At 55.4% G+C, this 16,450-nt stretch overlaps 1 long non-coding RNA gene across 2 annotated transcripts; it reads right to left on the bottom strand.

The window, feature by feature from the left end:
* Positions 1-1,339: 1,339 nt before the first annotated feature.
* Positions 1,340-11,149, bottom strand: LOC110261226 (uncharacterized). Of its 2 annotated transcripts, XR_014805176.1 has the most exons (4): positions 11,057-11,149; positions 5,473-5,623; positions 2,744-3,835; positions 1,340-2,229 (listed from the first exon to the last, which is right to left on the bottom strand). It is a non-coding gene; the product is annotated as an uncharacterized LOC110261226 (long non-coding RNA). The 2 variants fall into 2 exon arrangements; XR_002345182.2 differs by lacking the exon at positions 5,473-5,623.
* Between the last annotated feature and the right edge of the window lie 5,301 nt (positions 11,150-16,450).

The following is a 16,450-nucleotide window of genomic DNA, read 5'->3' on the forward strand; positions in this document are numbered from 1 at the left end:
GACGGAGCCTGTGGAAGTACCAGCGGGCAGTGGCAGGACACCCAGGAGGGTCTCTGCTGCAGACAAGCCATCTCTGAAGCGCGTAGCAAGTAGCGAGCAGGGCTGTTTGTTTTCTTCCCACAGAAACCTGCCCCTCCCCCCACTCTCACACCGGGTTTTGGCTCCAAGAAGGGAGGTGAGGGGTGGAGCACTAGGAGGCTGAGGTCTGCTTTCTCATCCTGCCTGGGTCTCCGGCTCGCTGTGTGACCCTGAACTGGTTCCCCACCCTCTCTGGGCAGCCGCTGTCTGCTCTCTGTACTGGAGATGTTGGATACAGAGACTCTACCAGCTCGTCTAGCTCCGACATTCCCTAATTCCAGGTCCTACGATGGGCGTCATTTGATGAGAACATGTCTCCGTCGGAAGAGGCTGAGAAATTACCCAGCTCTGAATCCTCCCAAGGCCAATCCAGAGCCACCAAACAAGCAGCGTGCACTAAAGCGTCCGTGAAAATCTCCTGGTTCAGTGCCTCTGTTTCACAGGCGAGGAAACTGAGGCTGGGAAGGAAGGGAAGGATGAAGGGAGCGAGGTGCCAGAAATGCCCGGGGACTGAGAGCCCAACCCAAGGCTGGAGCCCTGGTCCCCTGGTCAGAGGGGGTTCCTCCAGTCAACTCAGCAGAGCCCCAGTCGCCAAAGGAGCAGCAGGAGCTGGGAGGCCAGCAGGAGGAGGAGCAGCCGGGGGCGCGCCCAGCCAGCCCCGGCCCCCGCGGGCCCCTTCCGGCCCCTCCCCCAGCCCGCGCACCGTCCCGCCACCTGCTCCCCGCCCGCCGGGGCGGGGCCGCCCCCACCCCCCGTCCCCATGGCAACGCGCGGCCCCGGCCGGCAACCCTGGCCTCCTCGCCGCCGCGCAGCCCATCTGGCCCCAAGCCCTCCCCAGCTGGGCCGCCCGAGGCCCCCGCCGCCCTGGGCCCTCAGAGCCCCCCAGGGGCCGGAGACTAGGACTGACTGGAGCGCCAGGCGTCGGGCACCTACCCGTGCCAGCACCTGGGCTGGCTGCTCGGCTCATCCTGATGGATCAGAAGTCAGAGCGCTGATGGGTCAGAGCCCTCCAGGGTCTCACAATCTACAGAGGACACCCCGCCACCCCTGCCACATGTCCACCCCACGCGGCAGGAGACAGCATCTCAGGATGAAAGACCGGCTTTCTGGAGCCAACCCCCTGGGCTCAAATCCCCAAGTAGTGTGACCCTGGGCAGTTTACTTAACCTTTTCCTCATCTCAAAAATGGAGGTGATCATAGATCCTGCCTCATAGGGTGGTGCAAAGGGTTAAATGGGTCAATAAAGAAAAGGACATGGAGTTTGCACTCAGAAACTATCAGCTATTATTATTACTGCAGGGGGCAAGTGCAGGAAGAGAGACTTTTGGAGCCCAGAGTAGGAGGCCTAACCCAGCCTGGACTTCCCAGAGGAGGCCAGGCTGGTTGGAATCTTAGGGAGTAGCAGTTAGCCAGGAAGCCAAAGGGAAGAGGGAACAGCAGCAGTAAAGACGTAGAGGTGAGGAGGTCTCGTCGTGGCACAGCAGAATTGAATCCGACTAAGAACCATGTGGTTGCGGGTTCGATCCCTGGCCTCACTCGGTGGGATGGGGATCCGGCGTTGCCAAGATCTGTGGTGTAGGTCGCAGACGCAGCTTGGATCCCGCGTTGCTGTGGCTGTGGTGTGGGTGGACAGCTGTAGTTCTGATTCGACCCCTAGCCTGGGAACCTCTATATGCCACCAGTGGGGCCCTAAAAAAAGACAAAAAGAAAAAAAAGGCATAGAAGTGAAAAGTAGCAGAAATTCGGAGGACTTACAAAGCCTCTCAGTGCTGCTGGAGAGTGCAGAAGAGTTTGGCTTTTTGTTTTTTGAGGGTTTTTTTTCACTCCCATGCCACACCACAGCAGCGACCTAAGCTGCTGCAGTGACAACACTGGCTCCTTCATCCACGGCACCAAAAGATAACTCGGAGTTTGGCTTTTAGTCGAAGGGCACTGCGACTGGAGCCACTGAAGAGTGTCAACAAGGCATGACATGTCCCTTGTTTTCCTAGACATCACTCCGGCTGCCACATATTCAGTGGCTTGGAGGGGCCAGCGGTCTTTGTAAGAGATGATGAATCCTGAACAGGGGACGACCTTCCATCCAAGGTCAGTGGAAGGCGGGGACTGATTCTCGGCTGTCAAGGAAGTAGACATGGCAGGACGGTGACCTGTGGATAGGATGTGGCCTGAGAAGGCAGAGGTGAGGAAGGCCACGGACGCTTAGGCGGCTGGTTTGGGCACTGGGGCGGGGGGGCAGCAGGGCCAGAAGAGTTCTGAGGGCGGGAAGGAAGATGATGAGCTGTGAGTGTGGAGCAAGGGGGCGAGGGGTACTGCCCGGCTTGGGGACACTTGACTTTGGAGCTGAGAGACCAGCATGGGAGACATCAGTGCCTGGATGGTAACCAACCCTCCAGGGCCTGAGCGAGGCCCCAGAGTCAGCCGGGGGTAGGGGCCCTCACCAGCCCACACCCTCTTGCACAGAGAAGAGGACTTGTGCTTAGAGGGCTGCCTTCTAAGCTTCCTTTCCCCGGGGCCAAGTAGAGTCTGTCTAGAAGACATTCAGGAATTTCGACCCACATTCTACATGTGCCATCATCTTGTTCTGAGGTTGCGGGGTTTTGGAGCGTTGTTTGGGGTGAGGGAGGAGCAGAAGAGTCCAAGGAGAGAGCCCGTTATGCTGACCTGTCGCAGTTCTGTCCTACAGCAGCTCTGAAGTCTTAGGCAGGTCTCCTCGCCAGCCTGTGTCCTCCTGGCTACCTCCTTTGCAGGGTTATTGGGAGAATTAAACAGGTTTCTGAACACAGAGCACCAGCATGGCCTCTGGCCATCTTTGTTAGACGTGGAAATTCCAAGATCTTCTCCCAGACTCAGGAATATGATTTTCCGCGGCGGGTGGGGATCTGGGAATCTACAGGCAAAACTGGTCCATCATTGGATCAAAGCGTCTAACTAACACCCTGGGACTTCCCTGGCAATGGTCCCTCCATAGGGCAGATCACCCCTCACGTGTGCAGCCCGGGGCAAGATCTCAAAGGCAGTCCACCTGCCGGGTTCCTCCTCTCCCCACTGTTTCCTCCCCACCGCAGAGTCCTTGTGTGCAGCCCCGTGAACCAGGCCCCGTGTCCAAGCTCTCAGGCACACCTCTCCCCCACCCCGCAAACGGCTTCCTTTTCCGCCTCGCAGGCTAGCTTGCACACACCAGTAGCACAGTCCCTTGGGTGGACAGACCCAGGTCTTGGGAGTGGGCTCAGGACCTTTTGGGCAGGGAATTCCATATCCCAGAGCCTGGAAGATAATCTAGAATGGTAAGCTCAGGGAGTTCCCATTGTGGCTCAGTGGTTAACAAACCCGACTAGGAACCATGAGGTTGAGGGTTCGATCCCCGGCCTCGCTCAGTGGATTAAGGATCCGGCGTTGCCATGAGCTGTCAGTGTAGGTCACAGACATGGCTCGGATCCTGCGTTGCTGTGGCTGTGGTGTAGGCCAGCAGCTGTAGCTCCGATTCAGCCCCTAGCCTGGGAACCCCCATATGCTTTGGGTTCGGCCCTAAAAAGACAAAAGACCAAACAAACAAACAAAGTTGGCTGGTATCCATGAGGACCTGGGTTCGATCCCTGGCCCTGCTTAGTGGGTTAAGGATCCCGTGTTGCGGTGAGCTGTGGTATAGATTGCAGATTCAGCTTGGATCCCGAGTTGCTGTGGCTATGGCACAGGCTAGCAGCTACAGCTCCGATTCGACTCCTTGCCTGTAAACTTCATGTACTGCGGGTGCAGCTGTAAAAAGACAAAAAAATAAAAAATAAAAAAAAAAATAGAAGAAGAAAGAAAACATTTAGAATGGTATGCTTGGGCTTCGGGGGCCATGTCCCCTTGGCCCCATGTACACCTCACCTTGCAGGGAGGAGTGGGGCTGGAGGAAGGCAGAGGGGAACCCTATATAACAGAGTTCAGGGCAGAAGCCCTGCTGCCCTGGTCTATGGGCTCCCCTGCCTTTGTGTCTTTCAGCCTCTCCCACCAAGACCCTCTGGCCAGCCCTGTGGTTCCCAGCAGCCATATTACGGAGGCTGCGGTCATTTGTCTGTCTGCTTACTCTGCCCAGCTAAGGTCACCTCAGACTTTGCCTCCAGCCCCTGCTGGCCCCGAGAAGTATGGGGTCCCTTGGCCTCCCTCACAGCCACCTCGAGGGCCCTCGGAGCCCTTGAATGACCAGTCCCTGGCTTGTCATGGGAGGTCATATTATTGTTCTCCCTCTAAAGTGAGGAAACAGGGAGTTCCCTTTGTAGCTCAGTGGGTTACGAACCCAACTAGCATCTATGAGGATGCGGGTTCAATCCCTGGCCTCCCTCAGTGAGTTAAGGATCCGGTGTTGCCGTGAGCTGTGGTATAGGTCACAGACATGGCTCGGATCCCACGTTGCTGTGGCTCTGGCCTAGGCCGGCAGCTGTAGCTCCGATTCAACCCCTAGCCCAGGAACTTCCATATGCCTCAGGTGTGGCCCTTGAGAGCCAAAAAATAATAATAATAATAATTCAACGTTTTTTAAAATAAAATGAAACAGGCTCAAAGAATGCAAAGGGGGAATTAGTATTTTAGAGCACCTACTGACGGCCACATGTAAGGCAGGGGCTTTTAAAGACATGACCATACAACACGCCTGCAGAATCGTACTCAATTTACATGTGAGGACCCTGTGGCTCAGGAAAGAGAGGGAATCGGCCCAAGGATCATCCAGTCCACAGGAGGCAGAGGCAGAATCCAAATTCAGACTGTCAGACGGAGGATCGCAGACCCAGGGAGGCATAGTAGGGCTTCAGGAGGTCTTGCCAAGAGGAGCTAAGGATGCTGGGAAACCTGGCCTGCTGTCTCCCGAGAGGGTCACGGAATGTGAGGAATGTCCGCCCCAGGGCAGGGCCCTGGGCAAGGTGACCTTTGGGGAGATAAAGTCGAATTCCAGGATTCAGAGGGAGACTAGCAGAGGTAAAGCCAGGGTGGTACGACCAGGGACGGGGACCAGCTGCAGCCGGGCACCGGCCCCCTAAGCCAATAGGTACGGCTGGGGCGTGTGATGGGGACACTGCTGCCCCTCTGCGGCTGCTGTTTCCTCTGTCGGAACCTCCTTCCCCCCACTCTGCCAATGACACCTCAGCCACTGTGCCTCTAACCCTGTCTCCAACAATCACCTGAGCATTTCTGCTTGGAGGGCCCTGGGGAATCTCAGCCATAACCATCCATAACTAAATGTGCCCCCTGCCCACTTCCCACCACCTCCTTGCTTCCACTTGACCGCTCAGAGGTCCAGCGCCAGCCTTGCCTCTTCCTTCTCCTCACTCCGTCCAAACTCAGTCCCTAATGTCTCTGCCCTCTCCTTGCTGCCTCTGACCTCCAATCTCAGATCCTCCAAGCCATCTCACCAGGGCAGAGTTGCCAGACATGTAAATAAAAATACAGGACTCTAGGAGTTCTCTTGTGGTGCTGCGGGTTAAGAATCCAGCATTGTCACTGCAGCAGTTTGGGTCACTGCTGTGGCGAGGGTTGAATTCCTGGCCCAGGAACCTCTGTGTGCTGCGATCGGGACCAGAAAAAAAAAAACCTCTTCAGTTAAATTTTAATTTCAAATTGGAAGTTCCCATGGCTCAATGGTTAACGAATCTGACTAGGAACCATGAGGTTGCAGGTTCGATCCCTGGACTTGTTCAGTGGGTTAAGGATCCAGCATTGCTGTGGCTGTGGTGTAGGCCGGCGGTTTCAGCTCCAATTCGACCCCTAACCTGGGAACCTCCATATGCCGTGGGAAGCAGCCCTAGAAAAGGCAAAAAGACAAAATAAATAGATAAATAAATTTTAATTTCAGATAAACAGTGAATAATCTTGTTAGTTTAGTATTAAGTATGTCCAATTATTACATGGGACATACCTAGACTGGAAACAAATTATTTGTTGTTTATCTGAAATTTAAATTTATCAGACGTCTTGTATTTTACCTGGCAACCCTAAGCCAGCATGTACTTCACCATTTAAAATTCCCCAGGAGTTCCCACTGTGACCCAATGGGATAGGTGGCATCTTGGGAGTTTTGGTTGCAGGTTCAATCCCTAGCCTCGCTCAGTGGGCTAAGGATCCAGCGTTGCTGAAGCTGTGGCCTGGGTCAGATCTGATCCCTGGCCTGTGAACTCCCTATGTCCTGGGGCAGCCCCCCAAAAATGACAATAAGTAAATAAACAAAACTCTCCAGTGGTTTCCTGGGGGCAGAGAATGGAGAACTGCCCCCTCCCCATTTGGAGCACTCTTTCCCTGCTGGTCCTTCTCTCCCGACATTCAGCTACCTTTCAATTCTCAGAAATCACCTCCTCCAGGAAGTCTTACAAAAAGCCACAGGCTCATGGGGGTGGGGAGGTGGGGGGCTGCTCTGTGCAATTAGAGGCCACCATGCTTCCCTTATCGAAACCCTAGCTGCACTGCTGGCCCCTTCAGTAAGAGGTCCCTGAGACCCACATCCTGTCCTTTGTCCAGTGTGTTCCCCAGCCCCTAGCACCGTGTGGAGCCTGGAATAATGGCTACAGAATCTTGGCTAAGCCCATCACCACCTTCTCTGGGCCCCAGTGTCTTCACCACCACAAGACAGGTTCCTCTCAAATGGCCTACGAGGCTCCTCCCAGCTCCCGTGCCTGCCCAGTTCAGCCAGACCCTGCACTTTGGCTTCGGAGATCACCAGCAGGGCTGGCATAGGCGAGAACTACTCCAGGAGTTCCCGTCGTGGTGTAGAGGAAACAAATCTGACTGGGAACCATGAGGTTGCAGGTTCGATCCCTGGCCTCGCTCAGTGGGTTAAGGATCCAGCGTAGCCTGAGCTGTGGTGTAGATCACAGATTCGGTTCGGATCCTGCGTGGCTGTGGCTGTGGCTGTGGTTGTGGTGTGGGCCGGCAGCCGTAGCCTGGGAACCTCCATAGGCTGCGGGGGCTGGCCCTAAAAAGGAAAAAAAAAAAAAAAGAACTACCCTGAACTCAGCTTGGAAGACCTGAAGCTCTGCCTGCTTGCAAGGTCCCTCTCCTCTCAGCCTAACGCTTCTCTTCTCTGCCAGGCTCTAGACAGTGGGGATGATGCCCCCTGCCTGGGGGTGGGGGCGGGGTTGTGGGGAGGTGGAAGGCAGAGAGGTAAGGCCTACAGCAAGGAGCAGGGAGCCGAGCCGACTGGGACTGGGAGGCTCATAAAGATCACTAGATTCCCGCCTGCTCTTCCCATTCCGCTGGAAGGCCTAACTGCCCAGGAGGGACTCCGGCAGTGGGGGCTGCGAGAGCTCCAGGGGGAGGAGGGAGGGGGAAGCCGGGCTGGGAGCATTCAGGCAAGACTTTAAATCTGGTCTTCAATTTATTTATTTATTTATTTTTAAAGGGCCTGAGCATCTTCCCTGAGAGACGGGGGGCGGGGGGGCATCAAACCAGCCCAGCAGAGGGGCACAACCTGACGTCAGTCAGTCTCCCCCTCCTTTGTGGGGGTTGCTTTTTCAGCCTCCCCAGAGGCCAGGGAACTCGGGGGTGGAGGGAGACCTGGGTCGAAAGAGACACCAAGTTGGGGGGCTTTGGGCAGCCTTAGCACTCCCATAATCCCCAGATGCCCCAGGCCACCCCAAATACATCTGGAGCTGGAGAACAGGGTGCTTCCTGACTTCAAGACAAGCTCACCCCTGACCCCCATTCCAGTCCGCTATCAACCCGTGGGCCCAAAAGGCATGGAATTCCTGGCAGGCCCCCGGCGCCACCCAACACTGTGACTTGCTCTTCCAGTGCTTGGACAGGGCCTTCCCAAGGACACTCTGGAGCAAGGAGGAGGATGCTTCTTCCCAGGACAGTCTGGGGGTCTGGGGGGTGAGACTGCACTGAGTAACTCGAGAGCTATGAGCCTCCAGGAAATGAATTCTTGCCTCTGAACAGAAACCTTAAGACCAGGCTCTCAGGCGGTCGCCTCCTTCGGCCCCTCCCTGTCCCCTCTCTGCCTCCTGCCTCCTCCTGTTCCCCTGCCTGTCTCTCCCAGCCCCTGCTGAACTGGCTTCCTGCGGCGTATCAATCCAGTCTGATCGGATCTCAGGACCAAAGGGGCAAGAGGAGGCAGGGAGGGCAGAGGACCAGAGCAGGAAGGGAGTCTGTCCATTGTCCCTGGGTCCCATCATGTCACCTTTGCCTCCACCAGCCCCAGCCACGTCCACACAGTCTATTTCACAGGGGAGCCAACTCAGCCTCCAAGAACGGAGACACTGTGACAGGCGCACAGCTGATAAGGAAGAGCTTTCTCCCTAAGGCTCCAAGGTGAAATCCAGGCGCTCACCCTGACCTGAGGGAGGAGACAGGCCCCCACATCCCGAGGCTGTGAGGCTCAGGTCTTTTGGGTCTGAAGCCAGTCTGAGCAGGTGGGAGGGCTGGGCTGGCCAGTCCCTGTCCCAAACAGGCTCTGAGACCTGAGGCGAGTCGCTTCAGCTTTTGGAAGATCCCTTTGTCCGGTTAAAATCTGTCCCGGAGTGACCTTTAGCGTCAAGGAGGAGAGGAGCCGTGCCTGGACTTTAGGTCTAGACTCGATTTCCAATCCTGGTTCTGCTCCTCCCTAGTTGAGTGGCCAGGGACACGGCCCCTTCCGATGGTCACGTCCCTCCCCTGGGAGGTGGGAGCCGTGAGGCCATCCCAGTGGGGTTTTCGGAAGACAGAGAGAGAGCAGTGCTCGGCCCCTTGGGGGCGCCACAGCTGGCGGGCGAGGGGGGGCAGAGAACCCAGTGAGAAAGTCTCTGTGACTTGGATCTGTGGGAGCCAGGCCATGGCACCAGGCAAGTGGCTTTCCCCCCACAAGAGGCCAAAGCACTCTTGGGCCTGGGAGGGCAGCCTAGGGACTCGTTTGTCTTACCTTTCACCCTCTGGGACCCTCAGAGAGAAAAACCTCACCCCATCCTGCCCAGATCCTCTGCGGACACATCCCTCCCGTTCTATTCGTCCCTGGGCTGGCCCAGGCTCCAGCCCCACCCCACCCCCAGAACAAAAGGAACATTTGACAGTCTTTGTCCTGTGCAGTCTCATTCTCTGAGAGTAGGACCCACCAGGCCTTGCAGCTGGGACCTGCCACCGCCACCCCCCCACCCCCTCAGTCCCAGCCCAGCTCTCCAGAGAGTCTGCAGGAGAGGGAGGGAGGGGCCTTAAAGGAGCAGTCATCTCTCAGAAAGCAGTCCCCACCTCCGCCATCAGAACGGGCAGGAAGGAAACCCAGTGGGGGCAGGGGACAGGGGCAGTGTCCAAGGAGGTTCCAGTCCTGTGACTTGTCTGAGATTGGAATGGGCACTAAACAGGCGCTAAAACCCACTCTTCTCCTGGCTCCCAGGCAAGGGCTCTTTTCATTAACTAGTATCTTTTAAAGGAACCGGTCCCAGAGTTCCCACTGTGGCTCAGAGGTGAAGAACCCGACTAGTATCCATGAGGATGTGGGTTTGATCCCTGGCCTTGCTCAGTAGGTTAAGGATCTGACATTGCCCTGAGCTGTGGTGTAGATCGCAGATGCAGCTTAGGTCTGGCGTTGCCGTGGCTGGGGTGCAGGCCGGCCGCTGCATCTCCAGCTCAACCTCCAACCCTGCCTTCGTTTGCTGTGCGGCCTTGAGTGAGTTCCTTTCCCTCTCTGAGCCCTGGTCGCCCTTGCATAAAAGACCAGAAGGAACTGGAGGATCTCTCACCAGAGAGATTTTCTGAGCCAGACCCTGGCCAAGTGCTGGGATGTTAGAGACAAGTCATACCCCAAGTATCTAGTCCTAAGATTCTACCAGGAAAGAGCACAACATAATTATCAAGGTAAAAGGAATATGTTTCCGTGAAAGTAGGACCCCCTCCCCAATGATGGAGGAGAACTACCCTCCTTTCCCTCCGACTGACATAGTCCTGCACAACCTCCAAAGCTTCATCTATCAACAGGCTTAGGAGAAAACCTAAAGAGTGTTTTCCTTTTCACAAACAAGGCTACAGGCACACAAAGGACAGGCCCCGACCCACTGCCTGGGAGTGGGTATCTGGAAAGTGATGCCGGAGCACAGAGCCCAGGGGGGAAAGGGACCCCAGGAGGGACCCAGTGACCAAGGGAAGGGCACTGTCCCCTCATGCTGCTGCTGTGAGTTGTTTGGCTGGAGCTTGGGGTTCGCCCGAGGGGAGCAGAGGGGTTTGCTGGAGGGCCCTGGCTGCCTGGCCTAGGAGTGCACCCTCTGGGTGCTGGGTGGCCAAGGGGGGATCTCATGCCACGCAGTGTGTACTCACTGCTGCTCTAGTAAAGGGAATGAATGGTGGGGACCTGGACAGAGACCAAGGGACAGCTGTACACACAGGTACTTTCTGACAAAGGGGCCCGTGGAGCCACAACACGCCATGGGGGAGGGGGAACGGAGCAATTCCTCCCGGGAAAGAGGGGAAGTGAGCGGGGAGATGAAGCAGGGGAGAGGAAATGAAAGATTAAGTGCATAAAGGCCATAAAGCTCCGAACGTCCAGGCTGGATGGATTCCCGGTTTATAGATACATTCATGTTGAAAGATGCCCATCCAGGCCTGCTACCCTTGCAAGAGTAGCCACCCAGGGAGGCAGAGGGGACACTGGGCTGGAGGGGACCCCTCGTGCCTCTGTGCTCCTCCCTTGCCCCCACCCCCAACGCCTCCTGCTGGCTGACAGCCCAGCTGGAAGCAATTGCGGGAGCCTCCAGCCTGGAGAGCTGTGTCCCACAAAGGGCCCTGGTAAATAGCAGCCCACACCCCAGACGGCCTGCAGCACCCCCCCCTGCACAGCCCCCTGCCCGGAAATTTAAAACAACTGCTCTACACAGTCTTAAATCCTCCAGGAAGGAGCTGGGGTTGGCAGGCGGGAAGCATGAGGCTGGCCAGGGCCCTGCCTGGAACACCCTCTCTCCCCGCTCCCACCCTGAATTCCCCTGAAGGACCACCTCCCATCTGCCCCCCCCCCCCCCGTCGCCCCCCGCAAAGTCTTGCCACCTTGGGCTTCCCGGCTCCTGGGCTTCCTGTGCTGCTGTTCCCTGCAAGGCACGGCAGCCATGGCCTGCCTGACGGGATCGCCAAGTGGCCTGTGAGCACCCAGAGCACAGAGCAGTCCTGTGCCTGCTTGTGACCAAAAGTAACCTCAAACGTTCAAGGTCTATGATGACAGGACATTATTCAGAGGGCACTGGGAAGCCACGGATGGGCTTTGGCAGGAGAGTGGCATATGGTAGGCATATTTCAGAACATTCACCCTGGCAGCGTTGTGTGGTTTATGGGGAGAAGGGTGAGGAGTCCAGAGACCTGGAAGGGGGCGGCTGCCTTTGTGCTGCCAGCAGAAGAGAGCGGCCTGTGTGTTTTTCCTCATGCTGTGCCATACCTGAGCTGCCCTGCCTCTTCCCAATCCTGCTATTTATTTATTTTTTGGCCACACCCACGGCATGTGGAAATTCCCAGGCCAGGGACCAAACCTGTACCACAGCTCCGACCCAAGCCACAGCAGTGACAATGCTGGTTCCTTAACCCACTGAGCCACCAGGGAACTCTCCTGCTTTTTAAAACTCACCCATCTTTAAGACCCAGTTCAGGGACCGTCTCTTGTATGAGGGCTTCTCAGGTGATCTCTGATGGTACCTTCATCACGGGACCAGTTTGAATTACTCTGTGTGTGCGTGTGTGTGTTTGTGTGTGTGTGTGTGTACATGCATATACTCTTGCCTGGGCTGTGAGCTCCTGTGGTCAGGGTGGGTGCCCCGCCCCTCCCCATATCATCTCTGGCACCCATCACCTGGCCGGGCCCAGAGGAGGTGCTGAGTACCTGCATGCGGAGGACCAAGGCTGCCAGAGCATCCCACCCCTCGAACCCACCTCCAGTCCAGGCCCAGCCTAACTGCCAATAGCCTTGCAACCATGGGCAAGTCCCTTCTCCTCTTTGGATAAACGTCTCCTTTGACTACATAGACATTGCTTCCATTATTTATTCTCAAGTCAGGACTCTAAAAGCGAGGACCATCCTTGGGCTTCTTCGCCAGCACCTCCCCTCTCTCAGCATTTCTTTTCCACGTGCCCCCCATCACAGGGAGCTGTTCACAATTCTCACTCCCACTAGAACTTGAGCTCACGGAGAATCTCACCCCTGGGTCCTGCTCAGTGCGCTCTGCTCAGAGGAGGCTTGACGAGCCTGTGTAAAAGGCTCTGGTGGGAATTCCCTTGTGGTGCAGTGGGTTAATGATCTGGCATGGTCACTGCAGCTGCTTGGGTCACTGCTGTGGCACGGGTTCGATTCCTGGCCCAGGGAACTTCCAAATGCCTCTGGCGTGGCCAAAAATAAAAAACCAAAACCCAAAACAATCATATAGAGGCTCTTGTGCACTCCTTGGTCCCAAGAGAGGACATAGAGTAGCCTCTCCACAAACAGTGAGATCAAATGTGCACCCTCGCGAGTGGCCAGGAATTTTCACTGCGCCAGCCCAGACCCGCCACGGCCCTACCTCTGTCTGCCCACCCTGCCCAGCCATCCTCCTGGGGCTAGTCTGGCCTCCCCCGAGAGGTGTGGAGAAGGGGTGCTGTCAGCAGATGGATCTTTAGCCAGCATTGCTCTGCCCCAGGCAAGCCCTACTCGAATCTCAGCCAGAATCCCCCTCCCATTTCCCACCCCCGTGGGCTGGGACAGACCTCAGCCAGCAGGCCTCCCAGCTTTGATCAATACAGGGCAAGCAGCCAAGGCGGCTGCAGGCTCCATCCTCCCAGGAGGCCCCAGCTCAGCCGGGGTCACATGGGGGAGGGGGCTGCAGCCTGGCTCAGGGACTCTGGGGGGTGGGGCAGGGCAGGGGAGAGCAGGAAAAGCAGGCGTCACTCACAGAGTCATTCCTTCCTTCCCCATTCACTCCTCCATCCACATAGGTTCCGTCCACAAATATTTAGTGAGCATCAACTATGCACCAGGCACTGTCATCCACTCTGGGGACACCGCGAGGACAAGACAGCAGCTTTTGTGGGAATGAATGTTCTAGTGGGGAAGAGAGACAACAGATGAAGGAATGAAAATGAGATGTAGTTTCAAAAGGTGATAAAAATACAATTAAGTAGGGTGACAGAGAGACGGGGTAGCATCTCCCCTCCCCTCCCACCCAGTGGTCAGGGAGGATGCTTGAGCTGCTGGAATGACCACGAGATGCCCACCAGGTAGCTCAGATCAGACTTCCAGAAGCAGACGCTGAGATGGAGATTTGCATGCAGGCAGCTTGCTGGGTTGCTCACCCCCACAAACACACGGAGGGGTGAGGGAGGGAGGCAGCGCAGAGCAACAAAGGGAGAAGTTGGGCCACGTGCAGTCACAGCAAAGGCCTCAGCTGACCCCCATGGGTCCAGGAGCAAGGATAGCCTTTCGGAGTTGTCCCACTCCAGGCAACCGGGCCAGCCCTTTGTAACACCCCACTGACCAGCCACAGGGTAGCTGCCCGCAGGAAGGGGTAAGACTTTGGGCTGTCTTCAGCGGAGGGTCCTTCCCATGGGGTCTCAGTGCTCTCAGCAGCTGCGGGAAGGAGGACCTCCTCCTCCGCTTCCACGAAGTGTGCCGAGATCTGGGGGAAGAACGTTCCAGACAGAGGGAACAGCAAGTGCAATCTCCCTGACGCAGAGACGCAAGCTAAGCCTGACCGAGGCACAGACAAGTCCAGCGCGGCCAGTGTGCCTGAGTGGAGGGGGACTCAACAGGCTGGCAGCCGGAGAGGCAGGCAAAGGCCAGTCCAAAAGGCCCTGTGAACCGTGGGACTTTATTCCAAGTGTAAAGGGTCACCCCAGGAGGGCTTTAAGAAGAGAGTGATCTGATAATTACCTATTAACACCACCCAGGCTTCTGGGTGGGAAAGGGGCGGGGCCAGGTGGGCGGAGAGAGCAGTTGGGAGCTGTGGGCGGGGCCAGGTGGGCGGGGAGAGCAGTTGGGAGCTGTGGGCGGGGCCAGGTGGGCGCCGCTGGCGGCTCAGTCCGGACGTGGGAAATCCCGGCTCAGTAAGAGAGGAGGGAGCCCCGGGATGCTGCGGGGGTTCAGGGAGAGGATTCCAGACCAGTCTGGGCTGCCAGGGGAAGTCCTAGAGGCGCTTCCAGTGTCCTGTGGCAGATACTAAGCCAGGTGAATTTGATTTTCCTACCCTTAAAAATCCTAAAATTGGGAGTTCCCCGTTGTGGCTCAGCTGAAACGAACCTGACTAGTATCCATGGGGATGCAGGTTCAATCCCTGGCCTCACTCAGTGGGTTAAGGATCCGGCGTGGCCGTGAGCTGCGGTGTAGGTCACAGCTAAGGCTGGGATCTGGCATGGCTGTGGCTGTAGCTGTGGCGTAGGCTGGCATTTGCAGCTCTGATTTATGCTGCAGGTGCAGCCCTACAAAGCAAAAAAATAAAAAAATTAAAAAATTTAAAAAATTAAAAATTAAAAAACCTAAAATGTGGATTTGGGAAGGAACCTCAGAGACACCTAGTTCTCCCTCTCCCAAGCTGGTGGCTAGCGATCACACAGCCCCTGTTCTGTACCACAAGGGATAAGGACTTCCTCCTGGATCATCTTCCTGGAAAGTTCTGAGAGCTGCCTCCATGCATCTGCGCCCAGGGGCCTCTGCTCAGCTCTGGGCCACACTAGGCACATCTGTTTTCCCTGTCCCAGAGGTCCCCGGAAAGGAGACCAGGCTCCCGTCTCCACATCTTCTTGCCCTATGGTTTATCCCTGGGAGGACCTCAGGCGGTGCCCGCTCTGCCCCGAGCCCAGTTCCTGGCTGGCCCACTGACTCACTGCTGTGATTTGCATCTGATGGCGAAAGGTATGGAGAGAAATCGCTTTATAGAATTTGTAAGAGATGCACATTTTCGTCCAAGGCTTGATGCCCGTGGAGGCAAAACCAGGCTTTGAGCTGAAAGAGCTGAGTTCTAGCCTATCCGTGCAACCTTGGATCAGTCCCTTCCTCCTCTGGACTTCGTGTGCTCCCCTGGAAATGAGGCTGGCCAGCTGGGTGGTATTGAAGAGCTGAAGTAAAATACTGTGAGTCCATTTGCGGGTCTGCCCTTGTTCATTCTGCAAAAGCGAAGCCAAGGGATATTCTATTTGCTTTTGTTATGACTCCTGGAATCAGAGAATTCCAGAATCTTGGGGCTAGAGCGAAAGGCATTGAAAAGTCTAACCAACTCCTCCTGCTCCATGACACCTGTTCTGCTGACCTTTGTTTCAACATCACTATCAGCTGACTGTCTGCTTCCAGAGCTTGTATACCTCCAGACATGGTGTACTTGAACTTCTTGATAAGATGGTTCTATTAGACTTTATACTGACTCACAGACTTCGGAAAACTTATGGTTTCCAAAGGAGACAGGTTGGGCGGTGGGGGGATGGACTGGGGGTTTGGGATGGAAATGCTATAAAACTGGGTTGTGATGATCATTGTACAACTCTTGCAGTTGGAGTAGGCGGGCGGTGAGCTCCTGCTGTGTAGCACAGGGAACTGTGTATCTAATCACTTGTCATAGAACAGGATGGAGGATAATGTGAGAAAAAGAATGTGTATATATGTATGACCAGTTCACTTTGCTGTACAACAGAAATTGGCAGAACACTGTAAATTGATCAATAAAAAATTTTTTTAAAAAGATGGTTCGATTAGAACATTCTTCAGGAGTTCCTGTCGTGGCTCCGTGGTTAACGAACCACTGAGATTGCAGGTTCAATTCCTGGCCTCGCTCAGTGGGTTAAGGATCTGGCATTGCCATGAGATGTGGTGTAGATCAAAGTTGCGGCTCAGATCTGGCGTTGCTGTGGCTGTGGTGTAGGCTGGTGGCTACAGCTCCGATTCGACCCCTAGCCTGGGAACTTCCATATGCCGGGGGTCCGGCCCTAGAAAAACCAAAAAAAAGAAAGAAAGTTCTTCAGCTAAATGCAATGATTCTGTAAGTAGTATGGTGACTCTTGTCTTATCTGTGTAACTGCTCATCCATTCTTTCAAAGATATTTATTTAGCCTCCATCAAATGAAGCAAGGCACTCAAGGCGAGTGTTGAAGCCAAATCATCACTGTAAAGGTAGTTTATTTTTTCTTTGAGCACTTCCTGTGGTCAGCACTGTACTAAGCACTGCAGACATACCGTCTTGTTTAAGCATCACAGTTACCTTCCAGTTGACAAATGAGCAAATTGAGGGTTAGAAAATATGTGAGACTCGGTCCTTGTAGGAAGTAGATGGCAATTGAAGGTTTTTTTGGAAGAGAGTTTAATAAGAAGACTATACAGAGGTAAGGGCAGGGTTAAAGAAACCTACAAGTAATGGTGGGGTGTCCCAGGTTAGGTGCTGATCAGTCTAAAGGGACCAGGGGGCATTCCCATCATGACACAGCTAAATGAATCCGACTAGT

Source organism: Sus scrofa, chromosome 6 (genome assembly GCF_054392235.1).
Source record: "Sus scrofa isolate SSC_HxYL_T2T_F1_AM1 chromosome 6, Sscrofa_HxYL_maternal_Yorkshire_Landrace_v2.0, whole genome shotgun sequence".
In the NCBI taxonomy this organism is placed as follows: Eukaryota; Metazoa; Chordata; class Mammalia; order Artiodactyla; family Suidae; genus Sus; species Sus scrofa.